The sequence below is a fragment of the Rhyacophila brunnea genome, unplaced genomic scaffold (assembly GCF_057557595.1).
Source record: "Rhyacophila brunnea isolate RB1 unplaced genomic scaffold, BYU_Rbru_1.0 scaffold_1, whole genome shotgun sequence".
NCBI lineage: Eukaryota > Metazoa > Arthropoda > Insecta > Trichoptera > Rhyacophilidae > Rhyacophila > Rhyacophila brunnea.
Genome location: NW_028232751.1, coordinates 25,028,892 through 25,050,027, shown reverse-complemented (window position 1 = coordinate 25,050,027; position 21,136 = coordinate 25,028,892). Strand labels below are relative to the sequence as shown.

Below are 21,136 nucleotides of genomic sequence, written 5' to 3'. Positions count from 1 at the left end.
AATACTGAAATGTCATTTTGACATTCATATTAATTTCCATAGTAACGCTCGTATATATTAATAATTTAGTTGCTAGGACCCTAACCAATAATAGTGGATTGGATTACAGATTTCTTCCGAAATAACTTTTCATACAAAACAGAATTAACTGAAAATGAATTCAATTCTATTTAAAGATGGCTAAAAGTATTAAAAAAATACATTGACATCGTTTTCTGATATATTCTAAAAGTTTCAAATGTCTAGCTAGTCGGGAAGTTAGTTAAAAATCAATCGCAAGATTTGTACCGGATAAACAACCACCGGACAAATAGGAAAACGACCTAATAAAAACGTTGTAATAATGCTAAAAAGCAACTTCATATAGATATAAAGTTGGAAAAGGCAAAATGTAATTCAAGACTTTCTTTGTTAAAACTGGATACACAATATGTTGCATTTGCAACCAGAATGGTGTTAAAGTACACTCCTTATATTTATTTTTCAAGAATCCGTCTGAAGCTAATTCCAACAATTGCTCTTCTTCCGCATGCGATAAACCCTCTAGCATGGATGTCGTATTAATGTTTGTTGCACCAGGTACAGCCAAAGCCTGGTGCAGCGAGTACCCCCACCAAACTCATCCCGTACCCCAAGGGGTACGTGTACCTACCACACTTTGGGAAACACTGGTCTAGAGTTATGAGAAATTCAACAGTAGGTGGGTACAACAACGGGTACAAATCGTGAAAAAATATTACATTAATATAATTTATATTTCTCATGATATTATCTATCTTGCTGTCTGTAACGAAGAGGCAGAAAAAATAATCATATTATTATACTTACTATAATACTGTGCGGGAAAGAGCGAGCGATCGAGAAGAAATATTAATAGGGGTAAGGTGAGAGAAAACATATCTAATGTGAGATAATAATACAGATAGAATAATATGTGAAAAGTGGTAAGAAGAGAGATGTCTGTATATAACACATAATTATGCTGTCTCTCTCTGACGCACGTAAATTAGTAAGTATGTAATTGTTTGCGGAACAGTTACGTCTTTGTTGATGGCATAGACAAGATATAATAGACAAGGCATGCCAGGTGGCACTCCCAACCTGCGTTCGTGTCCTGTCCGGCACCACAATTTTTCTAGATTTTATCTAACAGGTATGTTTCCAAAATTATATATGTTCAATAAACAACGTTAAATTCTTAAATCGAATGAATTTATTCATTGATAAAAAAAATTGTTTCCTATTGGATTTTGATTACAGAGTATGTATTGTATAATCTGGCGTACACGTCACACGGAAAGCATTGTGCCATCGCGTTCAACTGTTGCAAGTTTTCAATGGGAGGGAACGGGATGGATGCTGAAGCTGGGGGGAAACCGGCACGCCAGCTTATAGAAGACAGACTCTACCTACCTACGTGATGTTTCGAACAAAAAGCAAAGAGACCGACGATTGCGTTTTTATATATGTATTCCGCGCATACCGCGCCGACTGATTTCTATATTTTCTAGGGCCATAGTGTTGCCATATTTTTCTATGCTGATTATAGTAGAAAGATATTAAAAAAATATGGTATTCCTGAAAAAACTGTTAAGTACAGGAACATTCTTCGTCTTAAATTATTTAAAATTATAGTATTTTGGCATATTTGTGGATAAAAATATAGTATTTTCTATTTTTTGCGGAATTAAAATTATAGTATTCCACAATTACAGAACTTTGTTTTTACGAGAAATGGATGTTAGCCACTTGCTAAACCTATTAGTTGCATACTCTGACTCCAAACACAAATTGAAAAACAATAATATTAAAATACACATACAAATAAAAATACACATGTTATGTGTATTTTTACCAGACCCAGGATTCGAACCTGGGACTCATGACACTGTAACCCAATGCTTATTTCGCTCGTCCATTGTGGGCAAAGTTATGTTAATAAAGGCCTTCACTCCGTGCAGGCCCATATCATCTTCATAAGATCGGACATGGTCGAAAAAAATATATTATGGTTGGCGACACTGTTAATGAGCGTCAAGCCTTGTGTATATTAACTGTGTATATATTAAAGATTTTTTTGTTCTTCAAAGTATATATTATTTGTCCACAATACATTTAATGATAAATTCCTCCCTCCGTGCAGTTTTGAGATTTGCACACGAGAACAAACCTTTTGAATGGTGCTTCATGTCCATTACACCACGGTATGCACCTGAAAAAAATATGTAATATGGCGTCGCTAGCCGCGACAACCTGATCCAGTAGCTTGCTTTATTTAATCGCAAAAACATTGTACCTTCATACCGAACTGCGCAAGTCTTGTTTTTAACTACTTCACTCCCAGCCACACAAGCAAAATGTATGGAATATTTTAGTAGTTATTCGACACCATCCCTCCATCGTATACGAGGTCGTCCAGGTCTTCGTTTACCTTCCACCATCACGAATGTCAATTTCATTCATCTTGTGTACATGGCCCATTTTGAAAGACTATACGATGTGCGGGCCTTGTATAAAGTCCAGCTCATAATTGTATGTTTGTCTCCATCCTAACTGTGTGTCATTGATGGTTCCAAAGATACCAAGCAGCACGCTCCGCTCAAATGAGCTCAACACTCTTTCCGTGATTGTGTTCATGCACCAGGTGTCCGAACCATACATGACACTAAGATTTAGATTATTGTAGAATACAAGATCCATTACAAATGTCGGTTCAATGCATTGAAACAGCACCTTCATTAAACCAAATCGACATTATTAATTGTTGCTTAATACAATTATTTGAATTATATTATTGATTTTGTTTGGTAATGGAGTACCCTGAAAAATCTATTCCATGATACTCATATAATTGGGGAGGCATGGATTAAGTGAGTACAAGTGTACTATACTTAAAAAAAGAACTATGAGCATTTTTTCCATTACTATCCATATGTATATTATAGGAATACGTGAAAAACAAGAATATTGTAAACTTCCTTCTATGGAGATAGAGCCTAAATGTTTGAAAGTTAAGCAAAACGGTCTAGATATGAAATTAGCTACAAGTGACTTCGTTTTACAAGCTCATTTGAAGAGGGGAATGGGACAACTGGACGCCAGGATAATTGGACGCCGCACTGTCATATACACGTAAACAGGACGTAGATGATGAATTTTAATCAGTTTCTATCTACTACTTAGTAGTTTTAATTCATTTTACTCTTAATATAATGTTTTTTTTATTGCAGATGGAGAATTACCATCCCTTAGGCTTTATATAAAAATAAAAAACCTCTTTTTTCGTTGAGATTTATCCGTTGGAACATAATGCACAATTAAATCATTATTTACGTGTGCATATTTAAATTCTAAACAACTATTAAATCATAATGCTTATAATAATTTAAAAATAAATAACAATATTAAATATATATTTTTTTAAAGTAGGTATATTTATTTTCGAATTGCGTGGCGTTCAGTTGGCATGGCGCTAAATCGTCATAGACCCTTTGAAGCTTCACACTTCGACAATGGATGAAATTTATTTTCCAATTTGCAGGGCGTGTGAAAAGTCAATCCTTGACAACATAGAGCTAATAAAACTACACGTCTTCGGTTTTATTTAGTTAAACATTTTAGTATACCATATACTTACTATTATTTACATAGTAACTTATGCATTTTAAATGTTTGAGCCTGACTTGTGGTTAACTTATATTAATACAATTAATAATAAAGATCAGGAGCGCACACAATGGGGGTCGGGGTTCAGACCGAGAGATAGTGTGGCAATTTCGAATCCCGCCAACAAGTTCAAAATCAATTGCATTACCGTGTATAATTAATACTATTAAACCTCTAAAATCTCTGGCATAACACACTAGTTCCTTATTTAAACAACATTTTCATGATTTTTAACACTTTCGCTTCGATTTCTGCACTCCATTTTAATCAAGCATAAAAGCACCTGTACACGTGCATGGAATTACTGTCGGCAATTGTGCTTATTTTAAACTGTCATGACAATAACTATTTATACGTAAAAGTGCTGACTGTCTCTCCAATCTCATTCTTCAAGAGTAAGCGAGGCGCGATATTGTCATTTTATAGTACCTACTATTTGACAGGTCGTATTGAAAATCGGTTAAGCTCAAAATGAGTAGTTCGTTTTTTTACCGGTACTATTGAAGAATGAGATTGGAGAGACAGTCAGTACTTTTACGTGTAAACAGTTATTGTCATGATAGTTTAAAATAAGCACGATTGCCGACAGTAATTCCATGCACGTGTACAGGCGCTATTACATTAAATTAATTCACATAAGTACCTTATAATAAGAGATGGGGATAACTTTTTCAAAATCGCGTTTTCTGTCCGCCACCATAATTCTTTTAGATTCTGAAATCGGGGCAACGGGCATGAAAAGAAATATTTCCTCACTAATTATTGCGAAGATGTAATCTAGAAAATAAGACTGGTAGAACACTAATTATCCGTCAAACTAATACGAGAATGAGGTTGTCGTTTATTTTTTTGACGGCCAGATTATAAAGGATTCCTTTATTTGTCTTGTCAGTTTATTTTTTGAATTTAGAATTTGCCAAAGCGGAACACATAGAAAATTGATGTGACATTTCTATTAAAATAATATTAATTTATTATAATATATGAGCTTACTATATTTTATAGGCATTAATAATATTATGTATGTTTTGTCCGATTATTAAATTATTAAATAAAGTAATTTAGATAAAATACATTTTCTTAATTTTTGTTGACATTCCATTCATTAGAAAGACGTGATAGGGAGAAAACATTGTACATTGAGCTTGCTAACTATGCCGAACTGTTTAAAACCAGATAAATCGTTATCAATTATTAAAATATATTTATTTTCACAGTTATAATAACTAAAGAGATTGGATGGTGCCTTCAGTCTTCAATCTCTTTGATAAAAACAATGATATTGCTCCAATCGCATATTTAGCTTTTTAGATTTATTCAGTAAGGCGACTACTGTTTTTTTTTAATAGCAACATTTTCGCTCCAATAAAAACCACCTCACAGAGTTATATTAAAAAATCCTAATACGAAAAATATTTGTTAGTCATTAGCTCAATTATTGAAAAACAAATTAAAACTTTTTAACACAACATATTCCGACATTTTGAGATGAACTCAAAAAAACCACGAATCACTTTTAGAACTCTAACACAATATTTTATTTTTTTATGTTAGTAAATAATTAAGAAAAGTAAATTAAAATGTTCTTAATGTTATTAAAATTTATAAAAATCGTGTTTAAAATTAGTTGTCCAATATAAAAATAGTGAAGGCTGATGAATATAAAGTACTTTGCAACCACACTTCGGTTTAATTATATTTATTTAATAAACAGAGCTGGAGGTCCGGGGTTAAACGTGTTATAATAGTACATACTCGTTCGTCGTATTGGGTATATTACGAAAAACGTCAGAGTGCGCTGGGCGCCGTTAGGCGACGGCGAGAGCGCCGCGACGCAACAACCCAGGCGTCGCCGGCGTCGTTCTGAAAGTGAAAGTTGACGTCATCGAACGCATCTTGCCGGTAAGTCATCCCACGTAATCAGTTGAAAACATAGTTTCGTTTTACAAAAATGTATTGCAAAAATTTATGACATGCCCTGTCACGCATCGATCCATTCTAATGCTAGGAGTGGCGCATTATTATTATTTTTTTTCCAGATTTCTGAAATAATGTGCGCAGCTAACCACTACTAAAATGTGCGTTTACTTTTATTAAGTACATGAATGATTGTTATTTGAATGTAACACTAATTTACATTGCAAATAAAATGATATTGTACATTTTTATTTACATGCTTGCGTTTTTAGCGAAATATATGTTATTATTTATGTCAACTAATGAATCTAGTACTTACCATGTACGTTTATTTATCGGTAGCCGGCCCGCGTAATGAACTGCCTTCTCATCCAGGGGCTCCGGGAATGAGCCCCCCCCCCCTCCCAGTGAGGTCACAATAAATTAATGCTTGTGATTTCTCGATCTCAATCTCGTTTAATATATTTTATTTATCAATAATTTGAAATTGGTTTATTGATTTCACGAGATTCTCGAGAATTATCTAAAATAAATTTAAGGTGAAAAACTTTCCAGGATCATAAATTACAAGCTATTTATAATAATCCTTATAATATGTATTCCGTCCATTTCAGTTACGCGTTTTTTTAGCTTTCCTTCCAAATATTATTTTTCTGTCCAATCACAGCTGCGACCTTTTTTTTGATTTTCCCTTAATTTTTTTCTTTTTAAAATCCCATAATTACAGAATCTAGACATCCGAATCATCTAACAAATTAAATTTATTCATGTTAATTTCTCGACAATCTCATCAATGATTTTTTCCAGAAACGACATTCTCAAAATTGCTGAAAAATAAAATCTCGATAAACGAGAATCAATTTTTATCATTGTCTATCGAGAAAATAAATCTCGATCACAAAATCCGTATATGTGAATTTCTCAAAGCCTGAGTGCTTCTGCGATTATTTCACAGGGGTTTGGGTCGAAATCCCGAAGGCCGGAATCCCGAAGGCCGAAATCCCGAATGCTGAAATCCCGAATGGCCGAAATCCCGAAAGCCGAAATCCCGAATACCGAAATCCCGAACGCTGAAATCCCGAATGGCCGAAATCCCGAATGGCTGGAATCCCGAAGGCCGAAATCTCGAAAAATATAAAAATACTAACATCAATAATTGCGCAATTTTTAAAAGAGAGATAAACCCATTTTTTGTGGAAAAATAAAAAAATACAAATATCAATAATTGCGCAATCTTGAATTGCGCAATTTTCACAAGAGAGACAAAAGCCCATTTTTTCTGGAAATATAAAAAACGAAAAATACAAAATATAAACTTCAGTAATTGCGCAATCCCGAATTGCACAATTTTTGTAAGAGAGAAAAAACCCGTTTTTGTGAAAATGGATTTTGCAGATTGTGCAATTTGTTGCAGGAGAGACAATTTTGTAGAACAATTTTTGGATTTTGTCTCTCTTTCAAAAATTGCGCAATTATCGGTGTTTGTATTTTTTATTTTTTTATATTTCCACAAAAAATGGGTTTATCTCTCTTTTAAAAATTGCGCAATTATTGATGTTAGTATTTTTATATTTTTCGAGATTTCGGCCTTCGGGATTCCAGCCATTCGGGATTTCGGCCATTCGGGATTTCAGCGTTCGGGATTTCGGTATTCGGGATTTCGGCTTTCGGGATTTCGGCCATTCGGGATTTCAGCATTCGGGGTTTCGGCCTTCGGGATTTCGTCCGGCACCAGTTTCACAGCTACTACTACACTACTTTCATATGGCCTCATGTCCCTAATGCTATATATTTCATTAGCAGGTTGAATACATGATGTTTACTTGAAGATGTCACTTTTCATCTTGGATTAAACCCACAATGGCCGCGCGGTTTAAGCGTCGACCTATAACGTCGTGGGTCCCAGGTTCGAATCTTGGGTCTGGCAAATACACATATTGTTTTTCAATTTGTGTATGAGTCAGAGTATGGACCTAATAAGTTGAGCAAGTGGCTAACATCCATTTCTCGTAAAAACAAAATCTGTTAATACAGAAACTTCATTTCGTGGAGGCCCATATTTATATTATGATCTTATTAGAATCGGATATGGTATATATAAAAAAAATCTTTTTCTTAGAAAATTCAAATCCAGTTAACTAAATTACTAACATTTAATTATAACTTTCATAAACAATTTCAAATCTATAATAAATCTATTATTATATTCATTTATGTTTCATAACCATATTCGGCTTCTTATAATCGCATTTCCCAACGATTCTCAGCCTGTTTCTAATAACGATACATTAGACATTAATTAATCACTTTGACACACCTGGATCAGCACGTTCTTCTTTTTTTGACCATGTCTGATCCTAATAACGTCATATGGGCCTCCACAGAGTGGAGATTTGTATTAACATAATTTTGTTTTTACGATAAATGGATGTTAGCCACTTGCTCAACCTACGGTCCATACTCTGACTCAACACAAATTGAAAAATAATACGTTTATTTAATAGACACAATATTTGAAACTAGAACCCACGACACTATAAGTCGACGCTTACGCCGCTCGGCCATCGTGGGGTCGTCAATAAATATGAATTATAAATAAGCATTTAAGATGGTGTAATTTAAACATCACGATGAAAAATAAGCGAAGTTGGAAGGGTCTAAGAAGTACAATGAACATCAAGGAATCTGTCCGCGCCGGTCAAGGAGATCTGTGAATTGTATTTTTTTATTACTTGTGCATTACAATGAATATAAGCAATAAAGTCGTAGGATTTTTTTTTTAAATTGGTTAAATACGTATTTTGTACAAATGTTTCTTTTATTACGAAAAGAAAATAAGGTACTGTTCGGTTATGAGGAATACCTACAGCGGAAAACACATTTTGAAAATACTCGATATACTGGATTATTTGTTAGTTTGGGTTAGTTTAGGTTAGGTTAGGTTGGGTTAGGTTTGGTTAGGTTAGGTTAACCTAACAAATAATCTAGTATATCGGCTATTTTAAAAATGTGTTTTCCGCTGTATTCCTCATAACCGAACAGTACCGAAAATAATATATGACAGTTCTGAATAGTAAAATACCTAAGTACGACGTTTTTTACAGACACACTTATCGACGCAACGGTGTGTCTTGATACAGCTTTGAGAACACATGCCATATACAATATTAGTTTCTAATACTTACCAATGTCATAGTTTCTCGTTCAGGTCAATAATTGCATTCTACCATTGAACATTAATCACGTATATTTATGTTATTGGTCTGAACTAGGCATTACTAAATCATATCAATTTATATAATTATAATAATGGAACAGCTACTTTAACAAAATACTACAATAATTATAGTAAGCTACTCGTAAATAAATTTTGCTAGTAATCCATACACTTGATTTCCACGTCATTGTAAATATTTTATTTATATCATATATGATGGGGCCGGTTGCATAAAAGACTTCGATAACATTTTTACACGCTATAGTGAATAATGTATACACTTTATATTGTACTTTTTGACTTTTATATAACCTTCGCGCTTACGGGCGTTATAGTTCCATGAAAGTATTTTTCCATTCTGCTCCCCTATCTGAATATGAAAGCTTGTCATTTATAATATTCACATCATTCTGGTCCCTTCTACATATATAATCACTACGTAATATAATATGCATTGGCGAGAAATTATCTAAAAATATTATAGAAGAAATTCATCTTGTCTCTGAATTCAGCTTCATCTATTTTATTTTACCCAATTTCTCTGAAATCAAATAAAATTGTAAAAATGTATCATTATCATCACGACAGTCCCTCCCGATCTACTTCTGAATGAAGGCCTCTTCTTTCTGTCTTCAGCCTTAATCATTAGATTTTAGTTGTAGCATACTTCCACTACCTATATAGTCCTACATTTTGTTGTCTCACGGATTCAGGTCTTTAAAATAACTCTTAAATACCACTAGTGACTAGATGGCAGTAGCGAAGAGTGGATGTAGGCTGTTAAGATCCGTCATACATAGTGCATATTAAATTTTATTAATCATACGTATTAGTTTTTATTGAACTAAGACTACAATTTACAGATGTTGTCGGTTAGTTTTTAAAAATCAAATAATCCCTGCCTATACTAAACCATAATAGTTTTGGTATACTTTGGGCGATATGACAAAATTGTGCACACTTTTTCATTCATACTTATTTGTTTTCGTTGGATTAATAATACATATTAAACATATTATTGGTTCATTTTATTAAATTCATTAATCCCTGCCTAAACCAAACCGTAATAGATAAAAAATATTATTCTATCCATAAAATATCCAATTATGTAGGTATTATTGAATTGCATAATTTTAGATATTTTATAGATAGATCAGTATTTTTTTTACTATTATCTATTTTGGCTTAGTTTTCGCAGCGTTTACACCATCTGTAGAAATCTGTATAAATAGATGGCGTTTACCGTTACATTGTTTCATATTCTGATATAGGGACTTCGCCTTAATGGCGGATCTTAACAGTCTACCTTCACCCTTCGCCACTGTTAAATGGTGTGATTTGTCCAGCGATAATCTGTTTGAACTGAGTTAAATTTGGTGTTGAAGACAGATTCAATCTCGCAAGATCACTTACCTACTAGTGCATATTGATATACTTACGAAAATTATTGATACACGTCGTTCATTATTCGTTTAATTCAAATAATTTCTTGAAATATTTATAGGTGCCAATTATTTTTTTCTATTTTTAGCTGATTACGTAGGATTTTACTGGAATCATAACAATCCGTAAAAGGGGAGTTGTTTGTTTTACTTTCTTTACAAAATGTGACAATGGTGAAAAATGCGTTATAATTAAACAAGATTATACTAAAATAGCTTGGCATTATATTACCCATTGTGTAAAAACGGCGAATTTGTATCTCCACAGGAATGTACTTAAAAACGATAATCGACTAAAATTAAATTAATTAAAATTACGAATAAAAAGCGAATGTGACATATTAGGCCTTTTAAAATATTATATAATAATGATTAATATAATGACAGTATTCTTTCTAAGCTTTATTATAAACTTGTTAGATATTTATAATCATCCACAGGTCATAAACGAATAAATCTCAATAGTTAAAAACCAGGGAACTAAGAAATAATGGGAACTGAAATACACAACGGGTAAGGCGATAGCAGGTAACCGACTCGAGTAAGGAAGAATCCGGGTTAAACTTACACACGTGTTAAGAATACGTTTTACGTCGAATACTAAAAACTGCTCTCGGTTTATGCATTTACGCTCATTTAATGTTGGTGTATTATACACACTATAGCACGTGTATAATGCGTGCTTCATTTTTGTAGGACACTCACACATTCAAAAGCCTGCTTCACCATGCGGCGTATTGAATATTGCCTATCGGTATTCTATTTATTATTTGTTCTGTGTTAAAAACCCTCCTCCTGTAAAATAGCATTTTGGCAAATTCGGCCTTTTTACAAAACACCGACGATATATAGGTAGGTACATTTGGTGTCCATTAACACAATGCAATTTTGAAAATAATGAAACAATAGAGTAAAGTTCGTTTTTATTTTTAATCAAATTTAATATATGAGTCAAGGTAAAATATTTAAAACGCAGTCCCTCTGTGCAGTAGAATCGTAGAATTTTCGATAAAATTGGGAACGGCGTGTTTCTATTGAAGCTTTTTAGAACCAATATTGAAAAAAGCACTTTAAAAATTAGCCCCACTGGGAACAATGTACATATATATGTGATTAAGTAGGTACACAACAATATAGTAAGAATGTTAGATGAATAAAACGAGTCAGTATTCGCTAGCTTTCAATTTTATTTGACGAATTTTTTAGATGAATTTAATTTCGATTTTTTTTATGAATATTCTCGAAAGATGATTTCGCCCTAAAGTGTACGTATTACATTTCACCGTAACACAGTTCGCCGTGAGCTTTCTTATCGGAAAGAGATGAAAAAATTACGCGTTGTTCGTGGAGCATTTTCATAGCTGATTTTGGCAAAATTCATGATTTCAAGAATGAAAACCTAACTTAACCGTACCTAACCTCACAAATAATTCAATATTTATCTGGTTATTTTCAAAATTTGTTTGCCGCTGACTTGTTCCGTTTAACCGTGTTTTGTTTAGACATGAATTTTAGCTCAGTAGTTACTATACGGCCCAAAGAGGCTGGACGGTCTTTAATATACGACCATATAATATTTCCGATACAACATCGTTACGGTGAAGTGCGATTCGATGAACTGCATACGTACAAACCGAACATGCTAAAACATATGGTAATTTGCAGGGCTCGAAATGGATCGGAACGCACCGGAGCGCCGTTTCGTTTCCTGAAATCAGTAAAATTATCGCTCCGTCTAGTGGAAAAAATAATTTGACCGTGTGAGCTAGATAGGTCATATAATAAAAAATACATTTGTTTTTGTAAAATACTCATATAATTTGAAAATAACGAGTACCTATGTTAATATCTTCAGAAAATAGTTGAGCGCTCCGGTTCGTTAAATTTTCCATTTCGAGCGCTGGCAATTTCGGTAAAAAATCTGTATGTACATCTTATTGGTTTTGAAACACACTGGCTCTGAAGCATATATATTATTATGAAACTTGGATGGACTATTTTATAAAATCGTTCTTTATAGTCTGATAAAGTGTACTAATAAATAATGTTGTTTCATTTTCAGAACGAAATTCGGTTACAGTGAAAGGTCTACAGATTTACATAATCAAATCAACATCTAGATAAGAAGAATATTAATTTTGCAGCTAATCAACACGACTAGTCTTCGAAGTCGACAGATGTGGATATACGAAATAATGAAGTGTGATAACTGTGTATTCCAGTTTATTGTACAGTGAATGAAAGACGTAAGTCAGCTGATTTTATATTTCTTGTACCTATCTTAATATTAGGTTGGGTTAGGTTAGGTAAGATTACTTGCAAATAAGAATAAATAATATTACTTAGGTATCCGAAGTTGCTAAGTGACAATGTCGTATTGCCTGGTAAAGTTGCTATCTGTCCGTTTTGACCTAATACCCTCGTGTCAACATTTAGCAACCTATAGTCGACAATACTTTTTACAGCAGGTATTATAATTTATCAGGGAACAGAGAAATACTATTTGTATGCAAAATTATAAAAAAACATAAGAGAAAGTTTATTCCCAAAATATTTTTGTATTCAATGTCGTTTTTTACATTTTGCATAAAGGATCTCAAAAACAACATGTTTTTTTATATCTACATTATTGAAACATGTTTAATAATAATCTGTCTTTTATCTAGTATATTATTTTGTGCTGTAAGTATTGCGCCCTCAGCTTAAACGATTATAACCTAAAAATCATTTTGCTATACCCATCTATTGTGAATACAATCGTGATCATTAACCAGGGAAAACAAAAAAATATAGAAAGCGGGTTACTTTCTGGATTAGGCTGAAAATAAGGTTCAATTCTCGAGTGTCTCCATAGTATAAAATACTTCACACTCTATTATGGGGAAAACTTAAAAACGTGTTAAAGAAAATCTTATTTTCAATAGTTACTTACTTAGGTACATCTGTATCATAACATCAATTTAAGTTTGTCACGTATACGAAACGCTCATTCAATATTGGTAATATTTGAGGACATTCCGTAGCATTTGTATTTCTTGGGTTGTTTAGGATGACCTTCACGAAGTCATACATCAAATTCCGCTTCAAAATCTTGGTCTATAGCGATTGACTTCACATTTATATTATTAATCAGTTATTATGTATGTTCGTGTATATTCGTGTATATTACGACTAATAATTACGCCCTTGAGTCCAGAACTTTATTGATTTTTTAAATAACTGGTACCTAGCTATAATTATGTCTGTAGTCTGTACCTTCAGGTATCATCGCGGAAATATCAAAATTGCAGACATTAATATTTCTGGCGTAGCATTAAAAAATATACCTACATTATAATAACTAGACATTACGTGGATGTGGATATTCCCACGTTATTATTTTTTTGAAAAATAATTAAAGATAATATTTGTATGGTAGGTACCTATCAAATAATCAGACTTTCCTTTGAAATATATTCCATACGTATATAATTAATTGTTTTACAAATAATCCATACATACAATAAATATTTTACATTACATTGATATTTCAGTATTAATTTTATTATTCAGAAGTTATATGTAACATAACTAATAACTATATGCGTACATATGCCAATAATTTGTACTAACTACATATTATTTTATTGTGGCTCATCCCGATAGATATCAACCAGAGGCGTCTAGCGGAAAAAAAATACGAAGCTTGCAATTTGAGACATTTTATTTTAATAGTAAACATTTTAATTAATCAATACGTAGGTACCTATCTAAAACATTTAAAAAACTATTTCAAGTCAAAGATCAGCTTACAATTTTTAAAAAAATCGGTGTGTGTACTTGTGTACGAGCGTTAGAAGGTATACTTCTTTGGCGTAACAAAACAAATAATTATTGTATTGGACCAAAACTCATCTTTGCCATACCGTCGCTATAGGATTGGTTTGTCGAATGTCCGTTTTTGTCAAAATCGATATTTTAATGGACCAGAACCATCCTTTTCTTTAAAATGCTTTGTAATGAGAAAACAGCATTCATATGCTGTAAAAACAACAATTTAAATACCTTCATGTATTTAAATATAGGATAATTAAATTTGTTTTCCTTCTCATGAACATTGGAAATTTAGTCTATTCGACAAACCAATCCTACAGTGACGATAGGTAGAGTATTCCTCTTAATATTGATACTCGTAAATTTAGATAACTTAAAATGCCTGACCCCAACATCGAACAGGTACTATTCAAATATTAAAATTGTCATTTTTTTTAGGTTTTCCACACAATGGCGCATGTGTGCAAGGAGATTAATCATGTTTACCATTAGCCTTTTGAACATAACGGAATTACCACTAATATTGAAACATCCTTCTTCTTCACGTGTCGCTCTTTTGAAGGTCGGAATTACTCATCCCAGAGCCAACCTACTGTGTGAACGACTCATGAGGTCCTCCCTCTAGACCTGGGATATCTTTCTTTAGATTATTATGTCTCTTTAAATCAACGTCTTATTGCAGTTTACTAGTATATGACATACAAAAAAGAATTATCCCACAAAAATTATTTAGCGAATTTGATATTGTCATAAAACGCACAATCACAATGTTATCATTTCATAATAATCCATATAAATACAACCTGCATATGAATGATTTATAAAATAAAATGTGTTGACATACTTATGACATACGACTGTGTTTAGGAAAAAGTACGTAACCCTCGATTTTTCTAAAAGTGGTTTTATTAGATATTAACAGTGTATACAACTAAATACACGTTCTACAAAAAGGAAGTAAGCCGAAAATGTCAAATTATTATGTAAATTCAAGTTTTATTGAGATTAATTAATTTTTAATTTATGGAAAAAAGCATTTATCCTCAATTTTAATGATTTTTCTGTAATAACTTCTTTAATTATTATTAGATCGAAAATATATTACACCAAATTATCAATCATCATGCACCTAACGTTTGTGCCTAATTTAAAAAATATATTAAACTAAAATCTCTCAAAAAACGTTTTTTGCCTCTTCTGTAAAATTTGTTCTGTGAGGGTTACGCCCTTTTTCCAAAACACGGTCGAATAATTAAAAACGAAACTATTGGCGAGAGTACGTACCTGCAAATATCTATGAAATCACATTAAAATCATGGGTCGTATACTGGGATCATTCTGTGGCACCATGGGTGATTTGCAAATGGTATTTGGTATTGCCAGTTTCAATGCTAGCAATCAATACGAATACAACTGCGAATCGCTATGTGTTGCCATGTGGAATGATTTCAGTAGACATATAATACATATATGATAAACTCACATAAAAATATGATGAACTCAATATTGTAAGTTATAATAATTAAAATCGAAAATTTAATACAAAAGTTGTAAATCATCAAAATCTGATATCGATATGTTGAGTTTGATACTGGCAATTGAATCTATATTTTCATTGTAGTAGGTGGGAAATCTGGTGACAAGTAAATTAGGTTCATCTTTGACAAAAACCTCCCAGACATAAATTCTTTGGAAATTAACCCCCCGGATAAAAACCCATGGACACTAATACCTACCATATAAAAAATTAAAAACAATTAACTAATTAATTCCGGGAGATTTTTAAATCTGGGGGTTTATGTCCTAGAACCGGGATAATGGATTTTCTGTTTAATCCAAATGAATGTACCTATTCTAACCCATGTACTTATCATATTAATATCATTGTTCAATTTCATTAAAGGTAACAGATAACAATCAGCCTTAAGACAGGTAAATTACCCATAAAAAATATAAACAGTAGACCACATAGCATTCTCAGTAAGACTACTGTAAACACAAAATTTAATTGTAAATCATATAAAAAAGTTCTAACCATATAGATACTGCGAATTTAATCGTTTGATGTGCGTAATTCATATTTATGGTAAATGTTTTCTTCGCTTGTCTGTAAATAATTTTTAACATTCATATTAGGTATATGAGATTTAGAAGATGTTATGATTTTCTGTGATTTTTGAAATATAATATCACAATGTCCAAATATCATGACATTTTGACATTGAATATTTTATTTACGTATTGGTTATGGGATTCATAAACCCACAACAGTAGAAACGCACACAAGTAAACACAATCACAAACATGTGATCTACTAACATTACTTACAGGCTGTTTGCTATGTTTAATTTTAATGAAAGGCTCCCAGAGTTGGATTTAATTTTAAAAGGGCTATACCCCCAGGGTTAACAAAAATGAATAGAAAAAAATCCCGAGATCCGTCTATACGGCAGTGAGTTTAGGGGGGTCCAAAAGCCTGATAGACGTAAGAAAATAATATTATGTTATTGAAATTAGTTACAAAAGAGAAATATTTACTGTCCCTGTTTTCCTGCAATATTACATGTATAGTGTAGTATGCAAGGAAGCTGTTTTTCTTGGGACCCCCATGTATAATATGTGATTATTTAATTTCTATTACTATACCACTGTTTCACTACACTATTGTCATTCTGCTTTGTGTGCATGTATTAACCAACAGTAATATACTTTCATATAGTGACACAATATATGAAATGATTCTAGTAAATCCTTCAACTTCTACTTATTTACTTTGGTCAGATATAGACATGTTTATCTGAGTCCTGAATCGTTTGTACTGTCTGATTGAATTTAAAAGTTTAATTTTACTTGATAGTTTGTATATAATTCTTGGAACATTCCTCCGATAATTAACTATATGAAGGAAATGTCAGCAGCTTGTAGGTGTGGTTATATGTATTTATCAATCAATCTATAAAATTAAAATTCAGCAATGTATGTAATAATAGATTAGATGGTATGTAATAATATTGTACTAGACATTCATCAGTATACACTCGGTGTTCCCAACCATATTTTCATTAGAACATTTATAGCTAAAGATGGAATGGTGGGCACATTTTTTCCAATGAAACTTACATAACTTTGACAGAGAAATACCACATAATAAATATATTTGACAAATAAATATTAGTTATATTTTAAACTTTATTAAATATATTATTTAAAAAGATAAATATGAACATTATATGAAAAAGATAATATATAATAAATTAAAATATTTTAATTAGTGGGATCTTTGGCATTGGATTTCTTCAATCAATTGTGAGTACCTATGTAATTAGAAATGTATGTGGATATATATTCCTATTCTTAAACAGTCCTAATGCCGGGTCCACACTGGCAGCCTCATTAGATTTTATGATAATTATCGTAAAATTTAAGGAGGTTGCCAGCAACTTGTTGCCAGTGTGGACACGGTATAAGATTTGCATAAGTGAGTCACAATCTTTTTTTTCAATTTTATTATGCTCATTGTTGAAAATTCAAGTAAGCACAAAGATGACCTAGCGCATGATGTAATATTACTAGAGCTAGGATGTATAATTACATCTGTTTTTGTAAACACCATAATGTGACAAATTGAACAGAATGAAACCAACTGCTATCCAGTAACTAATGATATTGATGGCGCAGGTCCAAATTATTTTTGAAATCAATGTATGTAAAAGGGTAGATAGTACAAGACTTATATGGTTTTACATATATGAACATTTGACAAAAAATAACAAAACCTTTTATTGTCAAAGAAATATTTTCTAGTACGTACCAAATGGTATTATTTTTGATGGTGGTGGGTTATCCAAATACTATATTGTTATTATAGACACTAAAATACACCATAGAGACCATGAAATTAAAAAAGTCGTAATTTTGTCATAATGGTGAATGTTTATTACTTATGGAGGCAAGCCAAGCATCTACACGGAAATAACAATTTCGAGGTTTTGAGTTCATTATGGCATTATATATCAAAGCATCGATTCTTTATTATTCAGTAGAAAAATAAGTCTACAATTACTTGGATGTTTCATAAAATTGAATAATCCTCTCTGCAATTAATCATTAATTCGATTGTGTACGAGAATATCTGGATTGAATTTCATTGATCATGGCCAAATTCTATTATCTACACTAAATCACATTACCCTCAAAAATCTAAATAATTAAATTGAAATAAGAATTTTTGTGAAAATTTTAAGCACTGTTATCGTTTTTTGTGTTGTTTCTGTTTAAAACTACAGCCGAACTTGGTTATTACGAGGAAAATGGGACCGACTCAATTTGCTTGTTATAAGCATTACTAGTTATATTGTTATATAAAATTTTTCGTGCCACATTCTATTTAAGCATAGAACATAAAAAATCAGAAAACCATCGTAAAAATCCCCGAAACAAGCATGGCATTCATAAACTACAAAAGTTGTTAGTGTAATGAAAAGCTGAGCCGCTGGCGCTGATAGGTACCTGCTGACTTCACAAAGCTTGGATTTTTTACATGCAATTTCAACCATATGCATGGATACTTTTACAATGTTGTCGGCGAAAACACCAATTAGGTACTTAGACAGACAGACTTAGTGTCATAAAGGTAATCCGATCCCGGCAGCATCGGTCTAGTTAATTTCCCAGTCGGATTTTATTGCTTAGGGTCGCAAATGTTGTTTTTAAACGATTGACACATTACCAGTTTTACTCGGTGTACCCGAGAAGTAGCTCGTTGTAGAAGTGAATAAATGTATGGAGAAAATCATAAACTAAAATGTCAACGAACGTTTCCTCATTATATCCGAGATCTCGCTATTTCCGTGATCGTAATAACCAAGTTCGAGTTGTATATAAATTTTACTATAAGAATAGTAAGTAATTATTAATCTCTCTGGAATAAATTATTATTATGATTTAGGTTAATAATGTTAAATTTTATTTAACTACTGTTCTTCATTTGATTAAAATTAAAATTATTGATCGGAGTATTAGTATTGTATTATTATAATGTAGCTATAAATAATTAATAGATGTTAAATTCTAGTGAATAATTATTATTGTACATATGGAATTATTTTATAATATTTGTGTTTATTTATTGTAATACTATTTTAACAGTGGAAATGACTTTATTGCCACATCTTAGTATTGGCACTTCATCATAAAGACTACTTTTGCAATATTCAGTGTCATCGGAAAGCAGTTTGAGCCTCGGAGCATGAACTGATCTGTGATAGTTTCCAGGTGTTTAGTCAACGGGAACAGAATTCAAATCACTATAAAGATAGAGATATACAAAAATGAAACATATGCATGCACCAAATGTCAGCAACCAACTCTAGATGAATCAAACCTAATGAATAATTCAATAAAAGTAGATTTCTACGAACAACTAATTTCAATGAATATAAATTTATTTGTATTTAATTACAATACAACACTAATATAATTAAAATAGTCATTTGTATGGTCTAGACATGTCCAACTTCAAGTAGGCTATGATGCAGGTATCAAAACTTGCAGTGATCTACAATACTCTTCAACTGAGGCATTACAAATTAAACAACACTTGTCTCAAACATAAAAAAACAATCATCATCAAACTGTTCTTCCACTGTACAAAGAGTCAGCAAAACCGTGCAGAACCCAAGGTTGCACAGAGTACATTTTTAGTTTATGTAAGATTAACCAAATGCAATAAAAATACATCCTAAGCCGTTGTCTATGTATCTACAGACTTAAACTATATATAAGGCACTTTCACTCTGCCCTAACTTTTATTATATATGTAGTACTTTAGCAATGTGCTGTTCATTCAATTCAACATCCTAAACATCATTTTAACGAGAGCCTAATACACTAACTGAAATAGATAGTGAATAAAATTTGATTTATAATTTGAATATTATGCACACATTCTTTAAAATTGTTGTATATTCATGTTCTCTCATAAAGTAATTTATGTTTTAAAATGATGACATCCCTTGACTGATCGTGACTAATTTCAATTTTTATTAATGACATTGGTTTTTGAACACTTTATTACATGAGCATAGCGAATTGACTTATGCATTCACTGAAAACAATCAAGCATTTGTTAAATCATGAAATGGATATCATGAAAAATATATTAATATATTGAAATATTTACTTAATGCAGTTTAGTTTCAAACAATGTTCAACATAATTTCAAATCTCCTGTAATTAATCCAAATGCCTCGTTTAGTAATACTTATCTACAGTGGCGGCTCGTCCATATGCACTACGCAACTGCAGCACCCCCAAGCTAATTGAAAAAAATGTAAAATTATAATATGAGGCGTCTAATTACAAAAAGCGACAAGTCCACAATTCAATATTTTCAGGAAACAACGTTTTTGTGTTTCAAGCTTCAATTATTTGTTTTAATGTGAGATTATATATTCCTTTGTATTCTATGTCAAAATTAGAACCAAATGGCAATTTGTTTCAGCCGATAAACTCTTAAATGTAATAAATATAGGCAAAATAAAAATGGATGTAGCGCTACTTGTACCCCACTTTTTAATTTTTTCCGCATAAGGCACATATTTCCGTGGCACTGTCATGAGTTTACCAGATGCCACAGCATGGGAGACGCCTTTTTCAATATTGAACGTTCCCTTATTGGTTGACTTAAACACGCGCGAAATCAACCAAGCTTTAAATAATATGACACACGGACTTGGCGCTTTTTGTAATAAATTGAGTTTTAAATTATTTTTTCCGTAGGGTTATGTCGCGATTTGGAATTTATATTTCAATACATATTGTGTAAAATTATACAAAGAATACGTGCTTTTTTTTGTTCTCAATTTTGACCAAATGTGGACTTATCGCTTTTTGGAATTAGACGCTTCATATACATAAATTTATGAAATATCAATATTATTTAAGAGTGTTAAACTCGACCGCGCACCGATACATCCAATAAAAATTATCATACACAGCGATGAAAGTGATGCATCGTGTGATTTCATGCAGTACCATTTTCGATAGAATATGCTCAAATAGGCGAAGGGGGGGGGGGGGG

General features: G+C 32.1%; 1 long non-coding RNA gene across 1 annotated transcript; it reads left to right on the top strand.

Moving 5' to 3' along the window:
* The first annotated feature begins 5,456 nt into the window (after nt 1–5,456).
* Nucleotides 5,457–16,462, top strand: LOC147079618 (uncharacterized). The gene is made up of 3 exons (XR_015070015.1): nt 5,457–5,568; nt 12,305–12,488; nt 14,494–16,462. It is a non-coding gene; the product is annotated as an uncharacterized LOC147079618 (long non-coding RNA).
* The last annotated feature ends 4,674 nt before the right edge of the window (nt 16,463–21,136 follow it).